At 40.7% G+C, this 25,756-nt stretch overlaps 2 protein-coding genes across 2 annotated transcripts in view; one reads left to right on the forward strand and one right to left on the reverse strand.

The window, feature by feature from the left end:
- Nucleotides 1–5,048, reverse strand: part of LOC139757094 (cyclin-dependent kinase-like 4) — a 59,964-nt gene extending 54,916 nt beyond the window's left edge. Inside the window, exon 1 of the mRNA XM_071677185.1 lies at nucleotides 4,691–5,048. The gene's annotated coding sequence lies outside the window, so the exon portion shown is untranslated. The remainder of the gene's footprint in view (nucleotides 1–4,690) is intronic.
- Nucleotides 1–25,756, forward strand: part of LOC139757098 (dynein regulatory complex subunit 4-like) — a 118,293-nt gene that overhangs the window by 74,406 nt on the left and 18,131 nt on the right. The window lies entirely within an intron of this gene.

Genomic DNA, 25,756 nt, shown 5'->3' on the forward strand with positions numbered 1-25,756 from the left:
ACATACCAGTCTTCCCCTCACCCGACGCTGCTTTATTTCGTCAAAAGAAGAACCATCACAAAATATGGAAATTGCACTGCATCTATTGATTACCATTTCTGAGAATATGAAAACTACTTTAAGGTGAAAGAAAAACCCGCATGCATTTGTCAGTTCTCAGACGTTTCCTTATAATGGAATACACAATTACTGCAAAAAATAAATATTCGAGTAGCTGTCTGATGAGGAGAGAATGATATGGATACATTTCATCATTTGTCCATCACGCTGGGGGGCTGTGAAGGTTGTGGCCTGTGTAAGGGCAACATGGGCGTGGGTTTTGTGATGTGCGCGGGTATTTCAGTGCCCATAACTCCTTTGTTCACGGCAATTTACGTTAATGCTATGCGAGCCCACCTAGCTAGCCAAGGCCTGACGTATTACAGACTCGAGTCATGGATTGTTGGGAAATTGCTAAAGTGCAGAAAATTAAAACTTTTGGTAAAATAGCGAAATTGGTTGTGCGATAAACTGATTATACAAGAACGATAATGAGTGTTATCATGGGAAGGTTCCTTCGTGTACGATATCGAAACGTACTGAATCATCATCGTTCAATAAGTTTCCTAAAGTAAAATAGTTTGTGACTAACTTTTATCTCTTTTATTGTCACCCTACATCATGCAGGTGGTACCAATACACTGCCATGTAATCTTGCACCATCCATAAAGTTTTACATCATACTCGTGCCAAAACTACAGTACAGTATTATCCTATACTGTCCACACCATAATACATCAAGCAGGGAGAGAGGGAGGTACCTGTCCTCTGACACGCTTCCTGCACGGTTGTGGGTGAGCACACCCGTCATTATACACCCCAACATTGTGTAGCTTAGGACTCCCAAGTTGATCGGTACAGTCATCGTAAGTCGACCTCAAAGCTACGTCGAACTCAGCGTCCATCAAAGCTGTTACCAAAGCCAACACGAGAAATACTAAAGCCGATGTCAACAAATACAAGATAATTTAGCATAGAATAAAAAGAAAATCTCAACCTCAGGCCAGCAAGGCTCTCTTCCAGCAAGGTCGACATCAACACCACACATGTCGAACCTTGATCCAGCCCTCGGGAACTTTCCCTACTAATCTTCTTATCATCAAATGATCTACTTCTTCGATTTTGGTTTTCTTTCGTCATAACATCTTTTTTTCTGAACGCGCCCTGGCACAGAAGAGAAGTAATAACATTAACTCATAATTAACTTATTGTATTAGTCACGAACATTTCCAAGCCGGCAACACGATACAAAGTTCCTCCTATAATTCAACGTTAAATTATTCCTTTCGTTCCCACTGCTTTTTCGTTTACTGTTCTGAAGCTCCAGTCACGGACAAAAGTCCCTATCGAGGTCAGGGGTGAAAAAAGATGGAGAAAATGAGAAGAATGAAGGCTTTTTTGAAGAGGAAGAAAACATGTTTTTCAGAAAGGGGTAGACCACAGCTACTGGGGAGAACTTAAGATTTACAAGAAAAAGTGAGAAAATGAGTTTGAAGATGTGAAGCAACACCAAAGAGGACGGATGTATAGTGTGTGAAGGAAGATGTAAAGACTAAACCAGTAGCTTAATCTTAATGAAACAAAGATTAACAAGCGAATGTACCGACCACCACTTTAATACTCCTTAGTTGATATCAATACACCTGTTACCTAGTGCTGTCTACAGTCTATTAACTTACTGAACAAAGACTATGATTTGTCTTGTAAATATAGAACAAAAATAGAAAATCCGTTGAGGACAGAGTGAAATTCTACAAATACTGGAGAGGACCCAATTCATATGCCTGTTGATCATGCTGCCCTGTTGGCAGATATATGTATGTGAGTGAGGCGTCAGCAGCCACGTAAACGAGGCGTCATCAGTAGCCATAACGGCGACATGATGTATCAAGTTCACGTGGGGGAGGGAGAGTGTGCACCGGTGGAAGATAGAGACTGTACGACGGGGAGATGGGCTGTAGGTATACATGTGGTACGTATGATGTACATACAGGTGGCATTTATGAGGTCCAGACGGGTGTGCATGAGCCAGGATGAGGTGAGCACGGTGTAGGGGTAACCACTTGTGGTCCAGATGTAGTGTAACACAAGCTGAAGTGCATGACACAGGAAGAGTGTGTGAATATGAAGCTTATGTAAGGGTGTATGAGGTCCAGTAGTGGAATATAAGGTTCAGATAGGGATTAAGACGTTCATCTGCCGTGCATGATAACTAGCAAGTGTGTGTCTGAGTATGTCAGGAACATCTATGGAATATTAGTCTCACTGAGTACACGGGATCTTAACTGATTGTCTAAGATGCCAAAGATGAGCTCACGATGTATGGGATCTGTGAGGAGGGTAACACGTCTAATTATCATCTGCACGGTCTATAATTGTGGAGGAGGATAAGGCAAATGATATACGTATGTACACCCTCCCAAAAACGTATTGGCCTGAAGTTTCTAAGAATGTACAACTGGCCATCCAAGATTAAAACGTGACTTCGCTAACACCCTGATGCAGTTTACAACTGCATCAGGGTGGTAGAGAAGTCAAGTTCTAATCTCACTCGGTCAGTTGTAGATTATTAGAAACTTCAGGCCCGGGGAAGCGGACACTTAATGGCAGGGTATATATAACGTCAAATCTGAGGGCACTCCAGTGAAAGAGAGCTGACGCATAATGTTCTGGTGAGGTATACAATATCTAGAGAGAAATGTGTAATCCAGGTGGGATAATAAGAACTTAGAACGTGTGAACGATGTCTACTGAGGTGTATGAGGCTCAGGAATGCTGCAAGAGGCCCAATTACAGCCTACAAAATCTAGGATCGATGTGAAATCCCGCAAAAGGTGTGTGAAGACTTTTGGGTATGAGACCCTTATAGGTACTACAAGGTATAGTGTGTAAGGTCTAGCTAGAGTTATGAACACTAAGGTGTAGCAGAACTAATTGCTTGTATCAGGAGTAGGTGCAGTGCATCAAGTTAATGAGGTAAATTAGGCCCAGTCAGAGCGTATAAAATGCAGGTGGAACGTAAGATGTGTACGGGAGATTATATGAGGCAGAGATGGGTTTTGAGAGGCTTGAGTGTGTTGTAGAAGTCCACTTGAGATTTATGAGGTCCCGATGTGTTAACTTTCATTCACGTAAATAAAAAAAATCAGTCTCTGGGTGAATGAGGCTTAAACGAGTGTATGAACTCCTTGAGTTGCATATGAGTTCCAGGATTTGTGTATGAAATACCGAAGGACTGTATGAGATTGATGTGGATAGCGTGAAGTTCGATGTATGGGGTCTAGGTAGGATGTATTGTAACCATGTGGGGTCGTAAGGGATGCAGATGGTATGTATGAGGTCCATGGGTAATGCATGAGATCGAGGAGTGTATGAGGTACAGGTGTGACGCAAAACGTACGAATGAAAGATATGAGGGCTAGGAGGACGTGTAAAAGGCCACGAAAAGTTTACTGGTTATTTGAGAACTATAGTCGTGTATATGGGCAGAGTTGGCATATATGAAGTCTAGGTGAGATGTGTCAGTTCCAGTTAGAATTTATGAGGGTTACTATGGTGTACAGGTCGTAAGTGAGGGGTATTAGGTCTAACAAGGTGTGGGGGGTTCACGTAGGTGTGTGGGTTCGAGTATTTCAGGAGGTGTGTATGAGGTGTGCGAGGTCCAGTGTGTACGAGTGCATGATACTGGGTGAGACAGGGGCCAACAACACCTCGCACGTGCCCACGTCAATACCAGCACCACACCACGCCCACGGGAACTCCTGATGGCGCTCGATAGATGTCGTTATAGCACTCAATATAGGCAGAACTCTGAGGACGTCATTCTAGCATGTCACAAGAACAGACGTCACTGGAGTCACAGCAACGTTCAACAGGCGTCACGTCAACGGGAACCACCAGAACTCTTAGTAAACACCACGATAAACAGTGACAGCAACGATCATTATGTGTTTGTTATAGTATAAGAAGATATGGCATCTTTAGAAGGACATTATTATAAGGCTCATTCCGCGCCACTACTACAGCCAACGTGCAACAAACGTCACCATAGCACTCAACAAACGTAACCCTAACGTTTAAGTTATGTCAAAACAACAACAAGAAGACGTCAGGTTATGGTAACCTGACTACATCGAGTTAACATTTCTACAGAGAACCTGTGAGGAAGACATAACAGCTACTGATGCAAGGGACAACAAGCGAGGATTATCATTTCCATGAAGATTACCAAAACACATTAATGTGACCATAGAAGATTAGTAGTAAATGTGATTGATCGTGTCAAAACTCAGATTGATTCTAAGGCTAATGACTCACACAGTGTAACACAATGAGAAAAATGTATTGGATGAAATGCATTAAGCTACAAGTAGACAATTATGTTCATGCAAGATGCAACCTTCCTATTTTTGGCAACTAGTCAGAAAGGTCAAAAGTTGCAGGTATTTAAGTGCGAATAAATTTGAATGTCAGCCGGACCATTGGATGCAGTCTCTACAGTAAGTTCATGTACAAATCTTATACTGAACTCAACTATGTTCCGACATACGAGAATGTGACACTGATGATCACACATACCGGTACGTCTGGTATCGTACTACAGTCAGCGTCTCGTAAGCAGTTATGAGAAACATAAGAATACAACACTCACCAGAACTTCTTAAATAAGTTTATCTTCAAAAACGAAGATTCGATAATAAGGTTTCAAAAGTTTATGATTTGGCACGTGAGTATCCTTCGACGGGTTGGTCCTTCCCTTCATCCTATGGTGCAGAGGCTGTCCTACACGCCCCTCCAGGAGTTTGTCCTCGCAGGCGGCTGGCTACACCACATCTCGCTGCTTGCCAACCTGGACGCTACTCACACGTACATGACTTCCAGTACACCCAACACAGTACACAGACAACCGCGCGCCTTTCCACAAAAGCCCTCACATACGCCAGAGGTCCCTCATGGTTATCAGGACGCCGTCGACACACAAGTGACCCCCCACACCACGCGTCCAGCAGATGGCGCAGCGCGCAGACGTGCAGCCAACAGCCCCAGCCCAGCCCGATCCTTCAGCCCTCGGCCCTCCCAGCAAGGTGTCATGTCGGTTGCCACTATATGATTTCCGGGTAACTTTCCTCCAGAATGTATACATTGCATTACGTGCGATGAGGAATGCTCGCTGCTCACAGCCGTGTATAACAATACCACGTACAAATCATTGATTATTTTTCTGCTATAAAGCGTTCCTGAATCTGTTTCCAAATAATATGGTAAGTGGTACTTCTATCGCCAAGTACTGTTTTCTCCGGTAGTCAAGGCAACCAATCAATGAATGACACCATGCGCGTGGGGGCCTCCTCTGCATGACCAAATTAATTCTAGAGGACCTCATTACCTGTTGGTGTCCTACACACCAGACTATGGCACACGAGAGGATGTCCACTGTTGTAAGGAAAGAGGAACAGTGTCCACTAATCAGCTGCAACAGTAAACAAAGGCGTCTCACTGTGGTTAGCTTGTTGGGAGGTGACCCGTCCATGGCGTGACCAAACCTCTCACCTCACCGTCCCGCTAGCTTCATGATAACGCTACCACATAACACTATCTCTCATCATCTTAGATGCTGGAGATAACGCACGTGTGTCTAGAGGGTTGGGGATGAAATTATATATTAACTCACCGACACCGAGATCTACAGTTCAGAAGTTAAACTGAAGATGATATACGTTCAAGAAAATAGATTTGAACGTGTTCACACAGACACAATGCACCTATTGTGTACCCAGTTCTTGTTTTTACTATAGTTAATTCTGAGTTCTCTTCAGATTAAGAGTATTATGGTACTGGAACAATGGGATGGCCAGGAGAACATGACACAGTCAATACAAAACATGCAATGTATGAAATACATAAATATCAATCAAAATGGCAATAACGAAGATGATGAATGTGATGATAATGATGAAGGCAATGATGACTGGAGATTCCAGCGCCGCCACCAGGAAGCTGGTGATACCAGGAAAGTTGATGAGGAGGTGGTGGAAGGCTTCACCAACTGGTCACATTGGGTACAGCCAAGACCTCTTCAGTACAGTCATATGACAGTGCGTGACGACTGCAACCACACAGTGGCAACAGGAGCGAGTAAGGCGGCGAGAATGAGGTCATTAGAATGAGTTGCCTCCTGATTTTACCAGGGCTTATACTGTACAGTGATCCTCTAGGTGTAAATTCATCAAAAATCATACACACACACACACACACACACACACACACACAAAATGGAGAAAACGACTAATGCTATACATATCTTACATGTGTTAACGTATACAGTCAGGTCGGTCAGACATGCTACCGTACATTGCAAGGTAAGAAGTAATCACATGAAGATTTAAGTTCGAGAGTATTTTTCATGTCTTGATTAATAGTTTTGCTCGACAAGTAAAGAACGTTTGTATTCGTCTGGGTTGATAGTGTATGCCTTATCTAGCTAAGCTGGTTAAGTTAGTGATGGATTAATTAATCCTATCGTCCCCAAACCTCATGATGCACGTTTTACAGATACCCCGACCCCCTTACACACTGGGTAATTTATCATAAGAAAATGCTGTCTTTATTTGAGTACCTTCTGATTAATTCATTATAGGAAATTGACCTTATTGAAATACCTACGATACCTACAGAAAAAGGAAAAAGATTGCTGGAAGATTAAGGTAAACCATCACAACAAGAGGAGTAGCAGCTCGCGTGATGTGGAACGTGCAAACGTCAGTATTCGGATATTGAGGAATATTGCTGGCAGAACAAGGACGTCAGTATTGGTAAACTGTGTAATTATTGTACAGGAGTTTATCATGGTATGCTGGACACCACCAGTACAACGCACTTTTGTTTGCCTCAAAATCAGATCGCCAGTTCAAGACTCTAGTCCTCGCTATATCACAGGAACCGGAAAGAAAGAAGAAAAGTTTAGAAGTTTGACAAACTGTTGTAAAGTAATCTCTCGTTGACTTATCGTAGGTGGAGAACCTTCCTGACTGTTTCCTTATATCAACACATTTGTAAAAGATGTTACTTGCTATCATATGGTTTCCGACTGATAAGGTCCTTGGCATTTCTAACGTAAGAAAATCTTTCTGTTTCCAAAGATTGCGTTAGTGATACTGGTTTACGCAGTAGTTTTATCAATGTTGGACATTATTCTTACGTCTTTAGTGTACAACATCCGACCTAAGGGACTTTTTTATCCCACTGATGAGGTTGGGAACATTAATGGGTAGAATGACGAGGGGAGGGAGAGGAGAATATGATGCACGATTACGACGAAGACAAGTGAAGGAAAGAAAGTATATAAACTCTTGTTCAAGATTCATCATTGAAAGCAAGCAGTTTCATCCGGCCGGTGCTGGAATCCATTCAACTGAATCACTCAACCCATGGCTGCCATTCAATCCCAGTCATATTCTATCTTTTCAACTGTGTCTCACTACCTACTATGTTCTCATACGTCATTTGAACTGCCGCACTGATACTCTGTTCATGCAGTTCATTCATGCAGCATCTCATTTGAACGTAAACTTGCTTTCTTTGAAATACATTTGTAACACCTGAATATTCTCTTTTCATTCTTATTCACTGTTACAATTTTGTTAGTAATGAATGACATTCGCCTCTCAATTAGGAATATTATAGTTAACTCTCTTAAAAAAAAACGAGAAGGAAAGCCTCATGATTCACTAGGTAGGGAAAAGATAACAGTGGGTCTGTTTTCCCTGATGATCCTCACAGCGACGACCCATGATTGCTTACCACAAGCAACATGTAGACCTTCTTAACACTTGACACAAGAATAACATTATAATTGTTCTGCTGTGGTATGAGAATAGGTAGCAGATGTAATTTTTCTTCCTTTAGTATTAAACCTTAAACTCACTTTGATAACGTATACTGTTTGTGTGTGTGTGTGTGTGTGTGTGTGTGTGTGTGTGTGTGTACATAGTAACATATATAAACACAGGCGCAGCGAGGGGAGTACTGATGTATGATAAGGAAGTGGTGAGGGGCGGTAGGAGGGTAACCATATGGAGGTCAGCGACTGGTCCTCACGTACACCGACTATTGATCACCTCCACCACGACACACACACACACACACACACACAGCCATGGTCCTCAATACTCTCCCGTACAACCTCCCTTATTGAACAAAGGTGAGGAGTTTCCTGCACGAGTCAACGTCATCTTGCTTCTCACTAGTGATGAGAATGGTGGTACATTGTAGTAATGATTACCTCTGTCATCCCCTCCAGCCTGTCACAACGACCGCTCTCGGATCACTGAACACTGAGACAACAGAGCCAACACCATATTCAATCATGTCTCATCACTGTCATGAGTGACACATGATTCAACCTTCCACTATGTCAAGATTAACAACAAATAGTGAAGAAAGTTACTGATATCGTCCACTCATTACCTGGTAGAAATTTATCTCGGTTACGCATAAAGCGATCTTTGAATGGTTCCAGCGGTAAGTTCACCAGTGATGAATGAAACAGTACAGAGTGTATATGTAACCTGTCTTTGAATTTGAAGTGGGACGTCTGGAGAGGTCTGATGGCTACACTGACAATGATGAATTGATCATCTCCTGATCCTGACGTTGCTCTCAGTGTACCTTGTGTTCAGGACAATGGAAAGGAACTTTATTGTCAGTAGCAACGATAGAAATCGTGTTATATAGTATTTCACACTTTGTAAACACTATCTCTACTATGTCTACTAATACTAAACAACTATTCAGCACCTCTAAGTCGTATTGAATATATCAAGCGTATGCAATTCTCTTGTAGCTGTCATCCCTGTCCAAAACTCACTTTACAGTTTTGATATATGGAAACAAAACGTCTGAATATGTTTGTCAGAAGCTTCCCGCCATGTCTTGAGACGGAGGCAGGTAGTATGGCCAAAATCCGTAGGACTCGTGTCCAAATGTCCGACTGAAACATCCTCCGAACATGATGTCCAGTCACTGCATTTCGTTCATGGCCTCACTGATATTTTCAATGAACAACTTTTCGTGTTTCAAGATTCCAGTTATACAACATGAAAAGATCCTATTTGGAAAATAAACACACAGTAATAGATATAGTTATGACAGTGTATTATTTTCATTATTGTTTACAAGATTATATTTGATGATGCAGTAAGATAGAGAAAAAAAAACTTCTTTTAGAAAACCTTGGTTTGTGCTCTCCAGGAAAAATGAAGAATTTTAGGGTCATACAACAGAGCGATCTTCATTCCTCGGTCTTTATGATAATGGAGCTTGGGATCATACTAGCACTGATGCTGGTCCACTAGAAGTAAAATTGTACTTTGTTTCCTTACCAAGAAGATCTATAGCTTGATAGCTATAGGTCCCCCTGATATGGATACAAAGTACGATTTTACCTACAGTGGACCAGCATCATCGCTCTTATGATCCCTTCCCCTAGGACGACAAGACACATGTCTATCAACCATCAGAGATCAATACTAACACTGTCAACTTTCCTCAGACGGCGTCATTACCAAAACCACAATTTCGAGCACGGAAACCAAATGATATGCTAATCACATAGCAACCCTTGAAACTGTACTCAGCTTTGATGCTTACATCTTCCAGAACTGTTTTTTCTTTAGGTGTATTTATGTACACGTCACATCACTGTGAGTTGGTTTGCTGCAGCTCCAGTAATTTCATGAAACCAGCTCTACTTTTGGTAGAACACTGGCACATCTGTCCCTTTCCTCAGATAAAACGGTAAAAGTTTGTCCAATTGTGGTCGTGAGTGTCTTGAGAGACGTGTTGGAGGTGGTAAAGACTGAGAAAGCAAATTCTGAGAGACGTGTTATAAATGATGTGTTCACAAGACGTGCGTCGGATAAACACAGAACGATGACTAACAGGGAGGTGATGCTGTCCTGAGACACTGGTGGTTAAGATATTTAGTTCCAAGTTGTACAAGTGTAGGACACGCTTTAGTGATGCGAAGCTGTAGGTGGTGATGCTATAGTTCTGGGCTTTCGGTTGTCAGACATTGTGGTGGGAGTTGGTACACATTTGAGCACGACAAATAGACCCATAGGTACGCTATACTATATACTATGTATACTATAACTAGGTGTACTCAGCTTACACAACAGACGAAAGGATACTCCAAATGGTCAGGGGTATTGGTTTAAGGAGGTAAAGGTTTGTAGCATACCGTCAGACAGGGACGGTATGGCGCATGTACATATGTGATACAAATGTTTAAAGATTTTAGAAAACGGTGAGACAAAGTTAGCATAATGGTGGTCACGAACTGTGGTGGCATGTGGTGCAGAATTGGCAACACAAATGATCATGGACTTCAGTAGTGCATGACAGGAAGAGTGGTGGCCATGTACTGTAGTGGCAGGTGGTACGGAGGGGGAGAGGGAGGGGAGTGTGGCAGCGAGACAGCGTGGGAATGACCGACCTTGGAGGACGGAGCAGTGGGAGGGAGGGGCGGTGTGTGTGTGTGTGTGTGTGTGTGTGTGTGTGTGGAGGGGCAGGACAAGGCAGGTGTTGCTGGTGACCTGGTGGTGTGAGGTGCTGTCGTCGGTAGCAGTATTGAACGGCCTCCCTACTACCTCACCCACTCGCTGCTTAGCTGACATCATCCACTTGTACCTCACCCACTTCCAGCGCGGCTAACATCATCCACTCGTCACTCCGTGGCCCTACATCATCACAATATATTATAGACATCTTTAATTGTGGATGAAGTCCCATACTACACCATCATAATGGTTTACTACACCATCATAATGGGGGGGGGAGATGTCATTAACTCAAATTAAGACGTTCAGGTCAGAAAAATGAAATAAAATCTATCTGGTAGATCTTGGTATTCAGTACTACGTGTAATGAGACTCTGTTCTAAATAAAATTTTGTGACTTAAATGTCGGTCGTCCAACACGAAAATCAGAATAAAGAATACGAAGTATCGAGATGTCTCAAGGATTAATGGAACATTCATGAAGGGCCTGACGGCTCTGGCCCGGGTCACGTGGCCCACATTAATCTAAACTGGTGGAGCAACACCACAGGAATTGGTTCGTTCATTTGTTTTTCTATTTTGTTTTGGATTTGATAAGATCAAACTAATAATGTGAAGATCATATATGAAACACAACCGACCTTGTCCAAGACGCTGAACTTGCTTGGTGATGTGGCTGACTTCAGGTGTTGATACTGGTGTTTCAAGACCATACCAGAACTGCAGGTGTTCATGTATGAACTATATATAGGTTTTCCATTTCATATACATTGACACTATACATCGTCGAACGAATCTGGGATCAGATATGACTGCAGGAATGTTGTCCATCTCTGTTCTCGAAGAATGAGAGAATATTGTGTGACCGTCATTCATTTTAATCCATATAAACAGAAATCAATCCAGGTGTTTCACGTACCTGTCATGCCGGACAACAATGACAAATATAGACGAAATGGTTACTTTCGCATAGTAGTTACTCGGGAAGAAACAGAAGAAACACACAGGAACAAATCCAGCTCCACAATCCACTGCTACAGCCGACAGAGAACTTACGACAACACGAGTGTGATTAAACAAATGAAAAGGTAATTGGTGCTGCTACATGATGAAGCTGAGGTACTTACGTAGGGGAAATTTCTATCAAGAGTTTGGAAAATGTGTATATACCAGCATGATCTGTCATCGTGCACTGTCTTAGAGCAGTGTTCAACAAACAAATAGACTATGATAATGTCGTGCAGAACTTATAACCTTACAGTACTCGCAACGCAGGGGAGCACTACAGAGCGCAGAGTGGCACTATAAAGTGCAGAGTGGCACTGTAGAGCGCAGAGCAGCACTACAGAGCGCAGAGTGGTACTATAGACCCATAGAGGAAAAGCTTACCGTAAGATGTATTACGTTAACATCCTAGATGTGGACATTCTGTGGTTTGGCTCATGCCCAGCGCTAATTTGATTACTGCTCCTAGATGTTGTTCTTGTTCGGTGATAACCTTACCCATTCCCATCTCTGATTTCTCCCCATGGATGACCTGAATGCACGCACCTCTTTATCCCTCCAGATGACCTCTATTGTGCCCGTCAACTGCCTGTCTGTGAACTACCTACTTATGTAGACGAAGGAAGAGTGCGAGATCAGCATGGCCTCGTCTCTTCACTCTTGCTTATTATTTTTACTGTCGATTTCTAAGATTTTTCTGCACACACTTGGCTTGATAATTTCCTCTTATGCACTACTACAACATCAAGTCTTTTTCTTCGTTTCTTGGTCGTTTCCCTCATCCTGAAGGTGACCCCTAAAGGATGGCGTGTCGGAGCTAACACATACATCTCAGGAATCAGTATAATCTACCACTGTAACAGTCACCCATCAAGACAAGGTGATATGTATGTGCCATCTTGTATTTCCGTCATTTAGATTAGTCTCACATAACCATTTTCTGTGACGTGCCATTTCCATAATATGCTACAGTTTAGAGGGGGATGTATCACCATCATGATAAGGTAGATGGTCATTCATTTATGAGACATTACCATGGAATTTTGTGTTTTACAGTAAATGCGTTTAGGCATGCTTTTGTGTAGGCGCATAAGTGTGTATGTTGGCCAGTGTATTTGTGGATGTATGTACGTGCGTGTAAACGTGCGTATGTGTGCATTTATGTATATGTGTGTGCGTGCATGCGATTGTATGTCAATGTCTGTGTTTGTCCCAGTTTGTGTCTACTACTGTTTGTGGTTACTATTTATAACACACTCGTGTTGCCCCGTTTCTTGACCGTGAATGAATGTACCATGTCTTTAGTCTGCAACTCAAACATCACTAATAATCACCACAATATACGTCACGTTCTACCTTTGTACGTGTACAAATAAAAAAAAAACTATTCTAAACAACCCCATGTTCATTGTTCCCTCTCTCCTTCCCGTGCATTGTATTAACGATTTTTCCTATTATCATCCAATGGCTGTATCAATTCAAAACAACATTATATATATATATATATATATATATATATATATATATATATATATATACATATATATAGGGGAGAAAGAATACTTCCCACGTATTCCCTGCGTGTCGTAGAAGGCGACTAAAAGGGGAAGGAGCGGGGGGCTGGAAATCCTCCCCTCTTGTTTTTTTTTTTAATTTTCCAAAAGAAGGAATAGAGAAGGGGGCCAGGTGAGGATATTCCCTCAGAGGCCCAGTCCTCTGTTCTTAACTCTACCTTGCTAATGCGGGAAATGGCGAATAGTTTGAAAGAAAAATATATTCAAACGTGAGTTCACGTTTGCAGCCTTATATGTGTGATGGGGAGTCTATATCATTTGGAAGTACATATAAGTTTGTGATTTCAGTTTACTTCTCTTAATGACTTTCAAAAAAGAATTCATGAAGGATCTTACTTTTTAAACTGGAGTTTCTAAAGTTAATAAACAATTTGAATGAAGAAATATCAAAAAATCAATGGCTAGAAGTTTTTGAATTAGTTGCTTTTATCTTCTTACCACTGCAAACATCATAAATGCTTATATTCACGTATGCATATCTATTTGCATAGTATAAGAAAGTCCATGTTACAATGATATCCGTTTTCTATGGGAAATGGTTCACAAAGAAAATGTGTATTAATTGAAAAAGGTTTTCGTACGTGCGACTAAATTCAATGACTGGGTCATTTCATATGTATGTAGACTAGGAATTTAAGATTCTGCTGTTGTCCTCGTCATAGACCAAGAAGTCGTCTGTTATCTGCCCTTCTGATAAGCTCCCGTGTAATCACACGCTCCATAACACTGGATAATTACAACGATGAGATCAATGAGCACAGGAATTAGTATGCCGTCGTAAATATGTCACTGAAATGGGAAAAAGTTTCTTTTTTTAACGGAAGATCATTCATGTGTATATGAACCTAAATATCAATTTCACCTCAAGTATATCTCAGAAACCATAAGACAAAATTCTCTACTGAATTCAGTAGATTATTCATAATCAAATACTTTATACATGAAGCCGTGCATCATTCTCTTGATATTTTTCATATAAAGATAATTCTTAGTTCACAAGTAATCATTCTCCTGGATACAACAATAAGTTTTGTTAGAAAGAGAGCCAGAATACTACTTGAAACGAATATTTTCAAAAAAAAAAAATACGTCTTCACTTTACATGATCGACATCATGATAGGATAATTCATATTTAGAATTTGACATAGAAGATTTAGAATAACAGTTTTAACGATGAACTATTTTGAAATGAAACTTTATTAGCCATAGGGAGAGTACAGTTCAAGCAATGTCTGTGCCAAGCCTCGGGAAGATAAGTGTGATTGTTTCGTGGGAGATTATGCAATGTGGCTAATGGTAGGTTACCACACCAGGACACACAGAATAACCCTAGCCCAGGATAAGTATAGTGTAACTGCTGTACAGCCACAGAGCGGACCACAGAACAAGGAGCTATATAACTACAAGATTATCAATAACACAAGATTTGTTGCTCTGTTACCATAAAACAGCTCTACGACTACAAACACACTGCTCTACAACCACAAGAGACAGAGCTCTATTTACATGAAACAGTTTTATAAGCACGCAGCAAAGTGCTCTGTAACATAACATTTGTTACTTTATAGCAATAAATACTTTCCTCCATAACCATGATATAACACGGTGATCCATTAAGACTGTGCGCTGAAACCATGATAGACAGTATTGTACATGCATGAAACTAAGTGGTCCCAGAACAAAATTCATTGATTCATAATCATTAAACACAGATGGTTGCGTCACAAACATCAAAACTAATGTTCTAAAACCAATTACACATAGTGTTCTATACCTGTAGAATACAACGCTCTCGTCCAAAACTATAGTTTTCTACGGGAACACAAAATACTCTTTAATCCCAAAGGACAAAGTACAATTATCACAAAAGAATATTATAGCATTGTAAGTCCACACATGACATGGTGCTGGATGGCCATAAGTCAAAGGATTGTGCGATCGAGGAGCGCGCATGTATCTGGGCCAATACAACACAGGGAAGTACAATAACCATTCAGTAGATTATTCTACAGCCATGCATCCCTTCCCCGCAAAGTGCGCGACGTGGACTGCTGCATAGATCATGAATATCCGATATCATCTTGCAACAGTTATCTCTAAGATGATGAGAACAACACAAAGCTCCATGATCTTAATTCACGAAACAGTGAACTGTTTATTAGTTATGATCAAATCCTTATCCAGGGATTAGCATACGGCGCTAACTTTATAAGTTATGATCAAAACCTTATCCAGGTATTAGCATAAGGCGCTAACTTTATAAGACATTAAAGTATGAAATCCTGATCTCACTCTCCCCCCACATATCTGATTCGTTACGCATGGTTTTAGTTACTCATTTTTCCTCGATGGAAAATCGTCCATTTGCTTTCTGGTTATCCTTGGCAGGACCTTATGCAATAATCAAACTGATGAGGCCCCACTGCATAGAATTCCCTCCTTTATATGACATATAGGTAACCGCTAATGGTTCATCCACCCTTAAGGGTTGGTCGATAAAATGGGTACGTGATATATACGTGATATACACGTATTTATATATATTTATAAACACATATGTAAACACACACACACAAAAAAAAAAACCCACACGCATACAACACAACACAGCAAACTGTATGCCACACAGTTCCCACAATTCCCGACGCAACAAATCGATTACAGTAGAACACGTCAGTCCAGACGCCTCATTTCTGGGAACATCAAACACAGTCGACACAGAGCACGGCGTACCACTGCCCCCCTGCCACATTTTCTACACCAACATAGTTTTAATAGATAAACACTGGTCTACCATTTATGAATTTTTCTCGTATCTGATTCAGAAAAAATCAAATTTTTGTTACCAAGAACTTAGAGAAACAGCCATAATCTATGTAACAGTAGCATTTCCTTCAAAACAATGCAATATCAGTGTCACGGAGGTATGTCTATAACAGTAAACCTAAAAGAACGTTCTAAGTTGAATAATGGCTATATGGATGTTGTTATAAGAGTGCTTACAGATATTGTTATAAGAGTGATATACGTATGTTGTTATAAGACACAATGAAACAGACAGTTATGGCTGGAAAACGAAGTCACTCGAGACCTCGCCGGGAACACCAACTCATTGGTCACACTGTCTTGTAGCTGCCTCCATGATCAGTGTAGATTTATCATCTTTATCTATGAGGAACACTGTCTTCCCAATCATCCTCTTTATCTATGAGGAACACTGTCTTCCCAATCATCCTCTTTATCTATGAGGAACACTGTCTTCCCAATCATCCTCTTTATCTATGAGGAACACTGTCTTCCCAATCATCCTCTTTATCTATGAGGAACACTGTCTTCCCAATCATCATCTTTATCTATGAGGAACACTGTCTTCCCAATCATCATCTTTATCTATGAGGAACACTGTCTTCCCAATCATCATCTTTATCTATGGGGGTCACGACGTACTTTTTATCAATTATCCTCTTTAGCTGTGGGGAATACTACTCACCATTCACATTTCTATCCATTGAGGACGCCATATACTGTTCACAAATGTTGTTTTTAATCCATGAGGCACGTCTGTACACTTTTAGGGAATTGAAGGTAACCATAGTGCAAATAAGTGAGTTTCTCTTTATCTTCAACTGCTACAAACACCCCCGAGGCGATTCAGAGATCTGTTGCACTTTGAAACCCTTTGTATTTCTCTGCATTATTATGATTATTATAACTATCATCATTATTATTATTATCATTATTATTATCATTATTATTATTATTATTATTATTATTATTATTATTATTATTATTATTATTATTATGATAATCATTATCATTATTATAATCATTATCAGCGAACACAGGGAGTCATGATACTGCCTTTATTATGAAAATCTTATTTCACTTTGCACGAGAGTTGAAGAATACCCTGCTTCATAACTGGCCACTATTGTTAATCATGAACGATAGATAAGAAAGAGAAGTTTACGAAATCTTTATCTAACATTCGTGAGTAATGGCAGTGTCCAGTCGACTCCGAGGACAAAGGCTTGCGATCAATACCAAACTGAAGAGGTCGCTGGAGGGAAAGTTTCGTTGTCCAGGATCTACGACTCCCGAACTAGATTCATTTTCTGTACCTACATCATGTATTGAGCTCATGAAACCATCATACGATGGAGACGTTCACGGGAAAGGCATGCACAGGCAATATCAAACGGCTGGAGCCGTTAGCCGAAGGTGGGAGCCAGCTAGAACACACCATTTTCCCCGATAACAAGAAATCTTTGTATCCGCTACATTGAATTTGTAGCTTGACTCATCACAGAGACAAACTGCCGTCTTCTGTATCACCAATTTTTTTTTCAGAAGTCAGTCAACTAATTTTCCAAACTTACTTGCAGACAGAATGAGAACTTCGCAAGCGCTCGGAGGTTAAAAACATACAAGTCAACTTTATACAGAACACATCATTAAGGCATATCGCACTTAAACTACGTAGTCAACATGGTCGATCACGGCAAAATGAGAATAGTTATATTTCCCGCAGAGAACAGTTGATCATGTAAACATAGTCAGAGATTCTTTCTTACTCGAGTCCAGGTAAACACGGTTGTTATCAGGTGTTGCTACGTCGCCATATATTATGTAACAAGACCCACCACCAACACTATGGGGGTACCGGGGCAAAGCCCCCGGAGCCCTGGTCTCTGGGGTACCCATAGCTATGAGATGAAATGAAATCTAAAGTCATAAATAAAGTGACTGATCAAATTACAAAAAGATATAGATATCGAACAGAAATTTTACTGACAATCTTTGCCATCTTGTTATCTTTCTTGACGTTTGGTTACCTCAGCACCTCCCGGAGGTGCCACATGCAGACACTTCCCCTGGACCCATGTCAGCTCTTAGCGGCCCAGCATGTGACAGCTGGCATGGAATTTCCAAGACTAATTTGTGGCTCAGTGTACGAGAAGTAATTGGAAAATAAGCACGGTTTGCATGACCCAGACGCTGCTAAGGATGGAAGGGAACTTAAGGTTGTAGCACGCCTCGTTGGCAGGCTAGTCACGGATCAATCCACGACTGCTGAGCAAACATCCTCCACTTAAATTATGCACGAGCGGCAACAACACCAGCGACTGACACATGCATCAGCAGTTCTACCTATGCAGGTGGACTGATTCTTACACAAGTGCATATCTCATAATTCACAAGGAATCATTAACGGGTTATTATCACATGTCAACACGAATCAGTGCTGCACTTTCCCTACTTATAGTCTGGAAACAGTCTGGTCTTGAGCACTACCTTAAGGTTTCTTCAAAACTCCACGTCTACAGGTTATTGCATCTAAGTGGGAATTAGAAACTAGAATTAGAAACGTGAAGACATCGACACAGTTCACTGAGGAACAAGAGTGCAGAAGCAGACTCGAGAACCTGCAGTTCGTAAAGCAAATTTCTGGCGAATTTTAGGAAAGAAAAGTGCATACAATTTTGAGAGCAGATTATACAGACATTGCTATTATTCTGCTGAACCGTGTTAACCTGGATGATGAGATCAAGCTGCGTGTGGACAATAGTGATTCTTAGAACAACATATGAGTGGCCACGGACGTGTACAAATTGTCTACTAAACCAAGGTCTGTATGTGCAGCATTACCATACCTACAAGCGCTGTCTGAGCACAGCAACTCCCCCGGTCTTCAAGGGAGTGAAGCTTCCTTTAGCAAACAACAGAAAAGAATAAGTCCAAAGCGGCATCTACCCAGCTGGAATGTGAGAACTACTCTGACAAAAATGAAGTGACTACTAAGGGGTTGCTGAGGAATATGGTACCCCCACAGTCCCAAGATAGATAGTGAAGTGTTAAGATAAAACAAGGAAGCTCTATAGAAAATAATGTCATTCTTTTTAAAACTCATTTATAAGGAAACGTGCAAGTTGGCACAAACTGGAGCTGCGTGAGTGAATTCTATATCCAATTTTACATAGCATTTAACCAGACTTGGATTTGGCTCCTTCATTGTTACCGTAACTTCGAGCATATATTGTACCCAAAATGTTCATGTACCGTCTCTATTAGTCAGACAACACAATCCTCACACCACCAGCAGCTGGGAGAGTTAAGACATCATGTACATATATAAAACTCATAATAAATTCATTTAACCACCTATGTACTCTCACTAATCAACATAAGACGATTATCACGTGACTGGTTTCGTTCAGCCTGGATCATAGAACGTAGGTTAATCATACTCAACGATTTAGTTAACAGACCTTTATGAAAAAATTCTGACACGAATAGATTCTATCAGATACCATCGATGATCACTCCTGCTACACCAATGTCGTGAAAGAATTACCAGTCATCTGATATATCAGATCTTCGATAACCAATATCTTCCAGAATACTTGATAGATGCCAGGAGGTCCAGACGGAGGAGGGAGCGGGAAGGATTGAAGTGGATGGACTTGTCTACTGCTGTCATCAGCTACATCACTCGTCCCTGGCAGAATTAATCTCAAGACTTTGTGAATAGCTATGATAATGTGAGATAAATCACTGATATCCACCTGGGAGTCTCAATGTGTGAAAGAAGAGGCATAAAGACAGAATTTGTAGAAACTGTTTGCTAAAGATATTTTTCTATATTTACAACCCAAGTGAAAACTCATTTGGAAGGTATAGGTGGCTTTTGAACTTTAGTATAAGGCAGTTGCTGGATAATGACCTGCCTGATATATGCTACTTAACACAGAGGAACTGCAAGCTCGGGTGTGGTGTGAGGAGGTAGATTGGAGTTGGACAGACCTGACAGTGAGATGGTTGCTTCAGAAAGAGGACAGATTACTGAACATGAAAACCTGGAAGGAAATAATCCAAATGGAGGATTCATAATGTTTACGTTACACATGGTAAAGAGTGGAAGTAAAATGATTAGGGTGTAATGGAACACATTGGTGAAAGACTTCGAGCCTGACAGAGAAAACACGACTCTTAAACATCTGAAGAAGATACCTGAACTGGATGTCATATACGAAGAAAGAGCACTAGCTCTCCGTAGTGTCAGAGGAAACCAGGTCGTGTGCATTGTGAGAAACCAGTTCCTTAATATCATGGTTATTCTGGTGAGGAGATACCATCGTCCACATAACACGTATGTTCGTGAAGGGAAGAAGTCAGACTTTTGTAAGTAATCCTCCATGTGTTGTTCTGTGTGATAATGAGTGGAGGAGTAGAGAAGAGAGAGCTCGATTGATTACGTAATTAAATCAATACGGCTAATGGCCAGACCTCATGCAACGCACAAGGAATGCATAGCTCATGCTATTAGTGTAATCGAACCATGACATCACTGTACATCGACATTGACCTCTGAAGTGCCAAAGACATATGTGTACCTCAGACCACCGCAATTTGTAATCAAACCATCATTCTCAGGACATCAACCCATCACTTTCAAGGTTCTTAAATCACCTTTTTCAATACGCTCAGCAGCTGCTTCCAAGAAGTCGTACGGTTCCTTTCGTGTCAGTCGTAGCACTTAAGAAATTAAAGCATTGTTCTCGAAGAAAAGAGTAAAACCGTTATCCTTAAGAAATCGAAGTCTTGCTGTCAATGCGTTAACCCATAGCTCTCAAGGCAATGAACTATCGATCTCAAGGCGTTGGTATTTTATGATCTCATCGAGTTAAATCATCATCCTGTACGAGTTAAATTATCGTCTTCGTGGACATACCTGTCCTTCATTAGGGAGAAATCTTAAACCACTGCAGCAACGAAGGTTTGATGACCCCTTTTACAGAGGTAACGCCATCTTGTTGGTAAGCTTCGTTAACAAATTATATCTGTTATTGTTGACTTAGTCAGAACAAGTCAGCTTTAATGAGACACGTGAGATCCAACGGTGCTGGACATCATTTGAATAATGTTACTTGAATGACGTGCTCATGTTCGAACCTTCTCTCTTAAAGTGACGCAGATGAAATTCTATGAATCGCGAGAAACATTTCGAGGAAATCATGTCTTCGGGTTGTTATCATCACCTGAAAATTATTGATTAAGGGTGTTGTTCTTTTCCACATTTGTTGAAATAAAGCCATCAGCTTTGGTAGCACTTAATATAATGGCATCTTTCGAAGAAAACAATACTGGAATGAAAGTTTCTTGGACACAGAATTTGTGAGTTGTGCTGAAAACCTTTGGAATGCGGACGATTTTCTTGTCAGCTGACAGTTTGTTTGTATAGTAGTAGTGTCATCAAGGCTTGCAGACGCTTCACCATGCACTATGTGTCAGCGGCAGTGTCAGAGGCCTGTAGGTGTGGTGTAGAGGCTGCACGGGAGGCGCCCACCCACGCCAGCCGGGTCGGTAGGTTGCCCGGATACCTTGATAACGAACGGTTCCCTCACACGCACACACACCTCCCCTCCACCTCCCTCAGGCCCCTCTCATATCCTCGGCGAGACTAGCCCTCCCCCATCTACTTCCTCAGGACTACTCCTTTACCTATGTACAGCCAGTGTAGAGGTTAGTAGGATGCATGAGCACTTTGTAATATTGCTTAGATTTTGAAAGAAAAAAGAAATATATCATGAGTATAACATGGCCATGAAACAAAGCGAGTGCAAAACTCGAACATTAATCATATACTGTGGGGTCCCGGGTCATAGATGTCAAGCACTATCATGACCAATGGCAGCAGGACCGCAATAGAGTTACCAAATTACTACAACAGGAAACTAGACAAGATAAGAGTCACGAGTAAAACTAGTTTAGGCATTTCTTCAGCACTGATGTATGAGACATCTAGAGTACCCTTGTTTAAAGAGAAGCTTGTAGCAGCATACCTTGAGTATGGTTCCAAAGTCCTTCATGTCCAAAGCAATAGTTTAAGGGTCCTAAGATCATAGACAGCACAAACACCCTTAATGATCCTGGCAGTTGACATACCTAAATCCCAAACAATCAACCAGAAACAGCCAGTTTCAGCTTTGGACATCACTTTACCTACCTTCTAAGAGCAACTCTAAACCACAGAAGCGACGTCCTGCATCGCTCTCCTTTCTTCAGTCGCTCCACGAGACCCAGTACCACACACACACACACACACACACACACACACACACCATATATATACAGTCTGTCTGTGTCCAGTGTAAAAATCAGCTGTAAAAGGAAACCTTTTAGTGTGAATATGTTGTCACTGAATGTACGATGTCCTGATTATGTGTCTCTTATTTTAACCGGTAAATTACGGTACCGGAACGCTGTGAATTTCGTCCGCTATAATATACAGGCATTAAGATTCTTGCATAATCGCATGAAAATATTTCTATAGTTGTGTGGAAATGTTTGCGCATTTGCTAGAATTGTCGTTTAAGAACACTGAAAATATTTTCTCGCTTTCTACATATTTCATCCACACCAAAGGCGATTCGTATGAAAAGAGGTGCACTACCTGGCGCCCCTCTACACCTTAGACGCTAGTTTACTAAACACAGGGGTCAATAGCTATCTAAAAAGGCAGATGATTTACTATGGGTGAAGGATGAGATGATATAGATTACCACACGCAGGTTACCCCGTTGTGGTTCATGATCCTCATACATTCATATTCAGTGAAACCAAAGGTTAGCTGACTCAGACATTCATGCAATGGTTCGCCAGGAATCTGAGATCTCAGGAAAATATTGAAGTCCAGGGTTTGCCATTTCAGTTACACAGCGAAGTCAGGGGTTCATCATCTCAGTTACATATTTTCGTCTTGTCGCATGAAAACAGCGTAAGCGCCTCAGCTGGGCGTGAAGGTAAACGACACCTTCATGCTCATGGATGGGTAAGTGTTTTCACAGGGACGTGGCACCGTGTGGGCTGACGTTGCTATGCAATGTGAGTGTTTGGTTTGCATGACACTCAAGGCTTGTCGACAATGGTAACGGAAGAGGGAGAATGGTAGTGTGGAGGCACTTGTGACCCACTGACATACATTACTCACGTTCACTCATTCCTGGCATTTGAATATTTCTTATACGTCCAGTGTGTATGATACAAAACTCTTGCTTGATAACAATCTAGCAGGCGACAACCATTTAATCCACCAACATGGTATGCAACAATCTTCTGACCTGATTTTGAAATTACTAGGGGTTTTACGTGTTAGTTGAGGATGCAGGTGTGGATGGAGGCAGTGGATGAGGGAGACATTCAGTGATAGTAGCTACTTTGACGTAACTTTCAAACACGTATTCTCTCTCTCTCTCTCTCTCTCTCTCTCTCTCTCTCTCTCTATATATATATATATATATATATATATATATATATATATATATATATATATATATATATATATATCAAAAGACACAATTGAAAACTCTTGTACGTGTGGTAGCAACATGTCCAGCGAGAAAGAGAAATAATTAGACAAATCAATTTTCACTTACCTTGCAGCCAACTGATTCGGTGGGATGCCTCCCAAGAACAACTGTCGGAATTTGTTCTCCCAGAAGTTTAGGTCCATACCCAGTCCTGCACACATCTCGGCACCACTCCCCAACCGCCACTCTACCACATCAGATATATCACTACTCGGTCACCGAAACTCTTGGTTTATGATTTTTCTTCATGATCTGCATATCTTCAAGGCTTAGAGAGTGATGAGGTATCTCACTGATGCTTAATTGATATTGGTTCTCGTGTTGTATATAATGAGAGTTGTTCTAAAGCATATATAGTACTTAATCTCATATCAGCTACCTTGCAGACTTGAATGTTGGGAACGAAAAATGAAAAGCAACAGTCACTATCTTTGCTCTCTTTACTGTTGCAGTAGTTTTGATGCAAGGTCACGAAACAGAAATATAATGTGAACTTACTAACACAAAACTGATATAATTCTCACAAAACATCTGGAATATTAATAGGTGTTTCGTACTTGTAAGAAAACCACAAAACACGATCACTGACACACAGTTTTTCAACTAGACCTTAGATTGGTTCATTCTTCTTTGGTACAGTCTAATTCACCCTTTACGTCAGAGCCTGAAAATGACAGAAAATAATATTTAGTGCTGATACATGCCATTCTGTGCGCTTAAAATACTGACACTTGACAAAATGTATGAAATGTACATTAATACTCCAAATCATAACAAATTGTCATTCATGCAATCTTTCTTATAAACATTTCTGGCATATACTCTGACACTCCATGCTGTCAATTATACTGTTATACTACTGGGCTATATTATAATGTCAGTTATACCGCTATACTACTGGGCTATATTATAATGTCAGTTATACCGCTATACTACTGGGCTATATTATAATGTCAGTTATACCGCTATACTACTGGGCTATATCATAATGTCAGTTATACCGCTATACTACTGGGCTATATCATAATGTCAGTTATACCGCTATACTACTGGGCTATATCATAATGTCAGTTATACCGCTATACTACTGGGCTATATAATAATGTCAGTTATACCGCTATACTACTGGGCTATATCATAATGCATGTATAGGTTAGGTTCCTGGTCGCGGCAGTCGTCCCACAGTCCACTCAGCTGTTCTACCTCCCTTATGGGCTGGTCGATTATATGGGTAACTGCGTTAGGATGTGTATATATATATATATATATATATATATATATATATATATATATATATATATATATATATATATATATATATATTTCAAACTATTCGCCATTTCCCGCGTTAGCAAGGTAGCGTTAAGAACAGAGGACTGGGCCTCTGAGGGAATATCCTCACCTGGCCCCCTTCTCTGTTCCTTCTTTTGGAAAATTAAAAAAAAGATAAACGAAGGGAGGATTTCCAGCCCCCCGCTCCCTCCCCTTTTAGTCGCCTTCTACGACACGAAGGGAATACGTGGGAAGTATTCTTTCTCCCCTATCCCCAGGGATAATATATATATATATATATATATATATATATATATATATATATATATATGGTGTTAATGATATGGCCTTGATTAAAGCATTCAGTCGCCTGGGCCATCTCAGCTAACAAAAATATGGCACGAATATGTTGTAGCAGGATTAAGTTAGCCTGGTGTTGACGAGTATGGCAGCTGCACACACACTTCTCTCGCTAGTTTGTTTCAATATATGTCAATGTTTTTGGATTTTATGGTCATCGAGCATTTCCCCAGACCACCTGGAGTTTCCTCGTAAATACAAATAACGTGAGAGCTATGGTTAAGTTAAGTGGAACTTTATTCAATTTTTTCAGCAACATGATTAACTATTATCGTCGTCGTCATCTTGATTTATAAGAGTGCTAATCTAAACGGACACACACACACACACACACACACATATATATATATATATATATATATATATATATATATATATATATATATATATATATATATATATATATTTTTTTTTTTTTTTTTTTTTCCTTTTTCTTTTTGCCGCTGTCTCCCGCGTTTGCGAGGTAGGGCAAGGAAACAGACGAAAGAAATGGCCCAACCCACCCCCATACACATGTATATACATACGTCCACACACGCAAATATACATACCTACACAGCTTTCCATGGTTTACCC

The sequence above is a fragment of the Panulirus ornatus genome, chromosome 24, assembly GCF_036320965.1.
Source record: "Panulirus ornatus isolate Po-2019 chromosome 24, ASM3632096v1, whole genome shotgun sequence".
In the NCBI taxonomy this organism is placed as follows: Eukaryota; Metazoa; Arthropoda; class Malacostraca; order Decapoda; family Palinuridae; genus Panulirus; species Panulirus ornatus.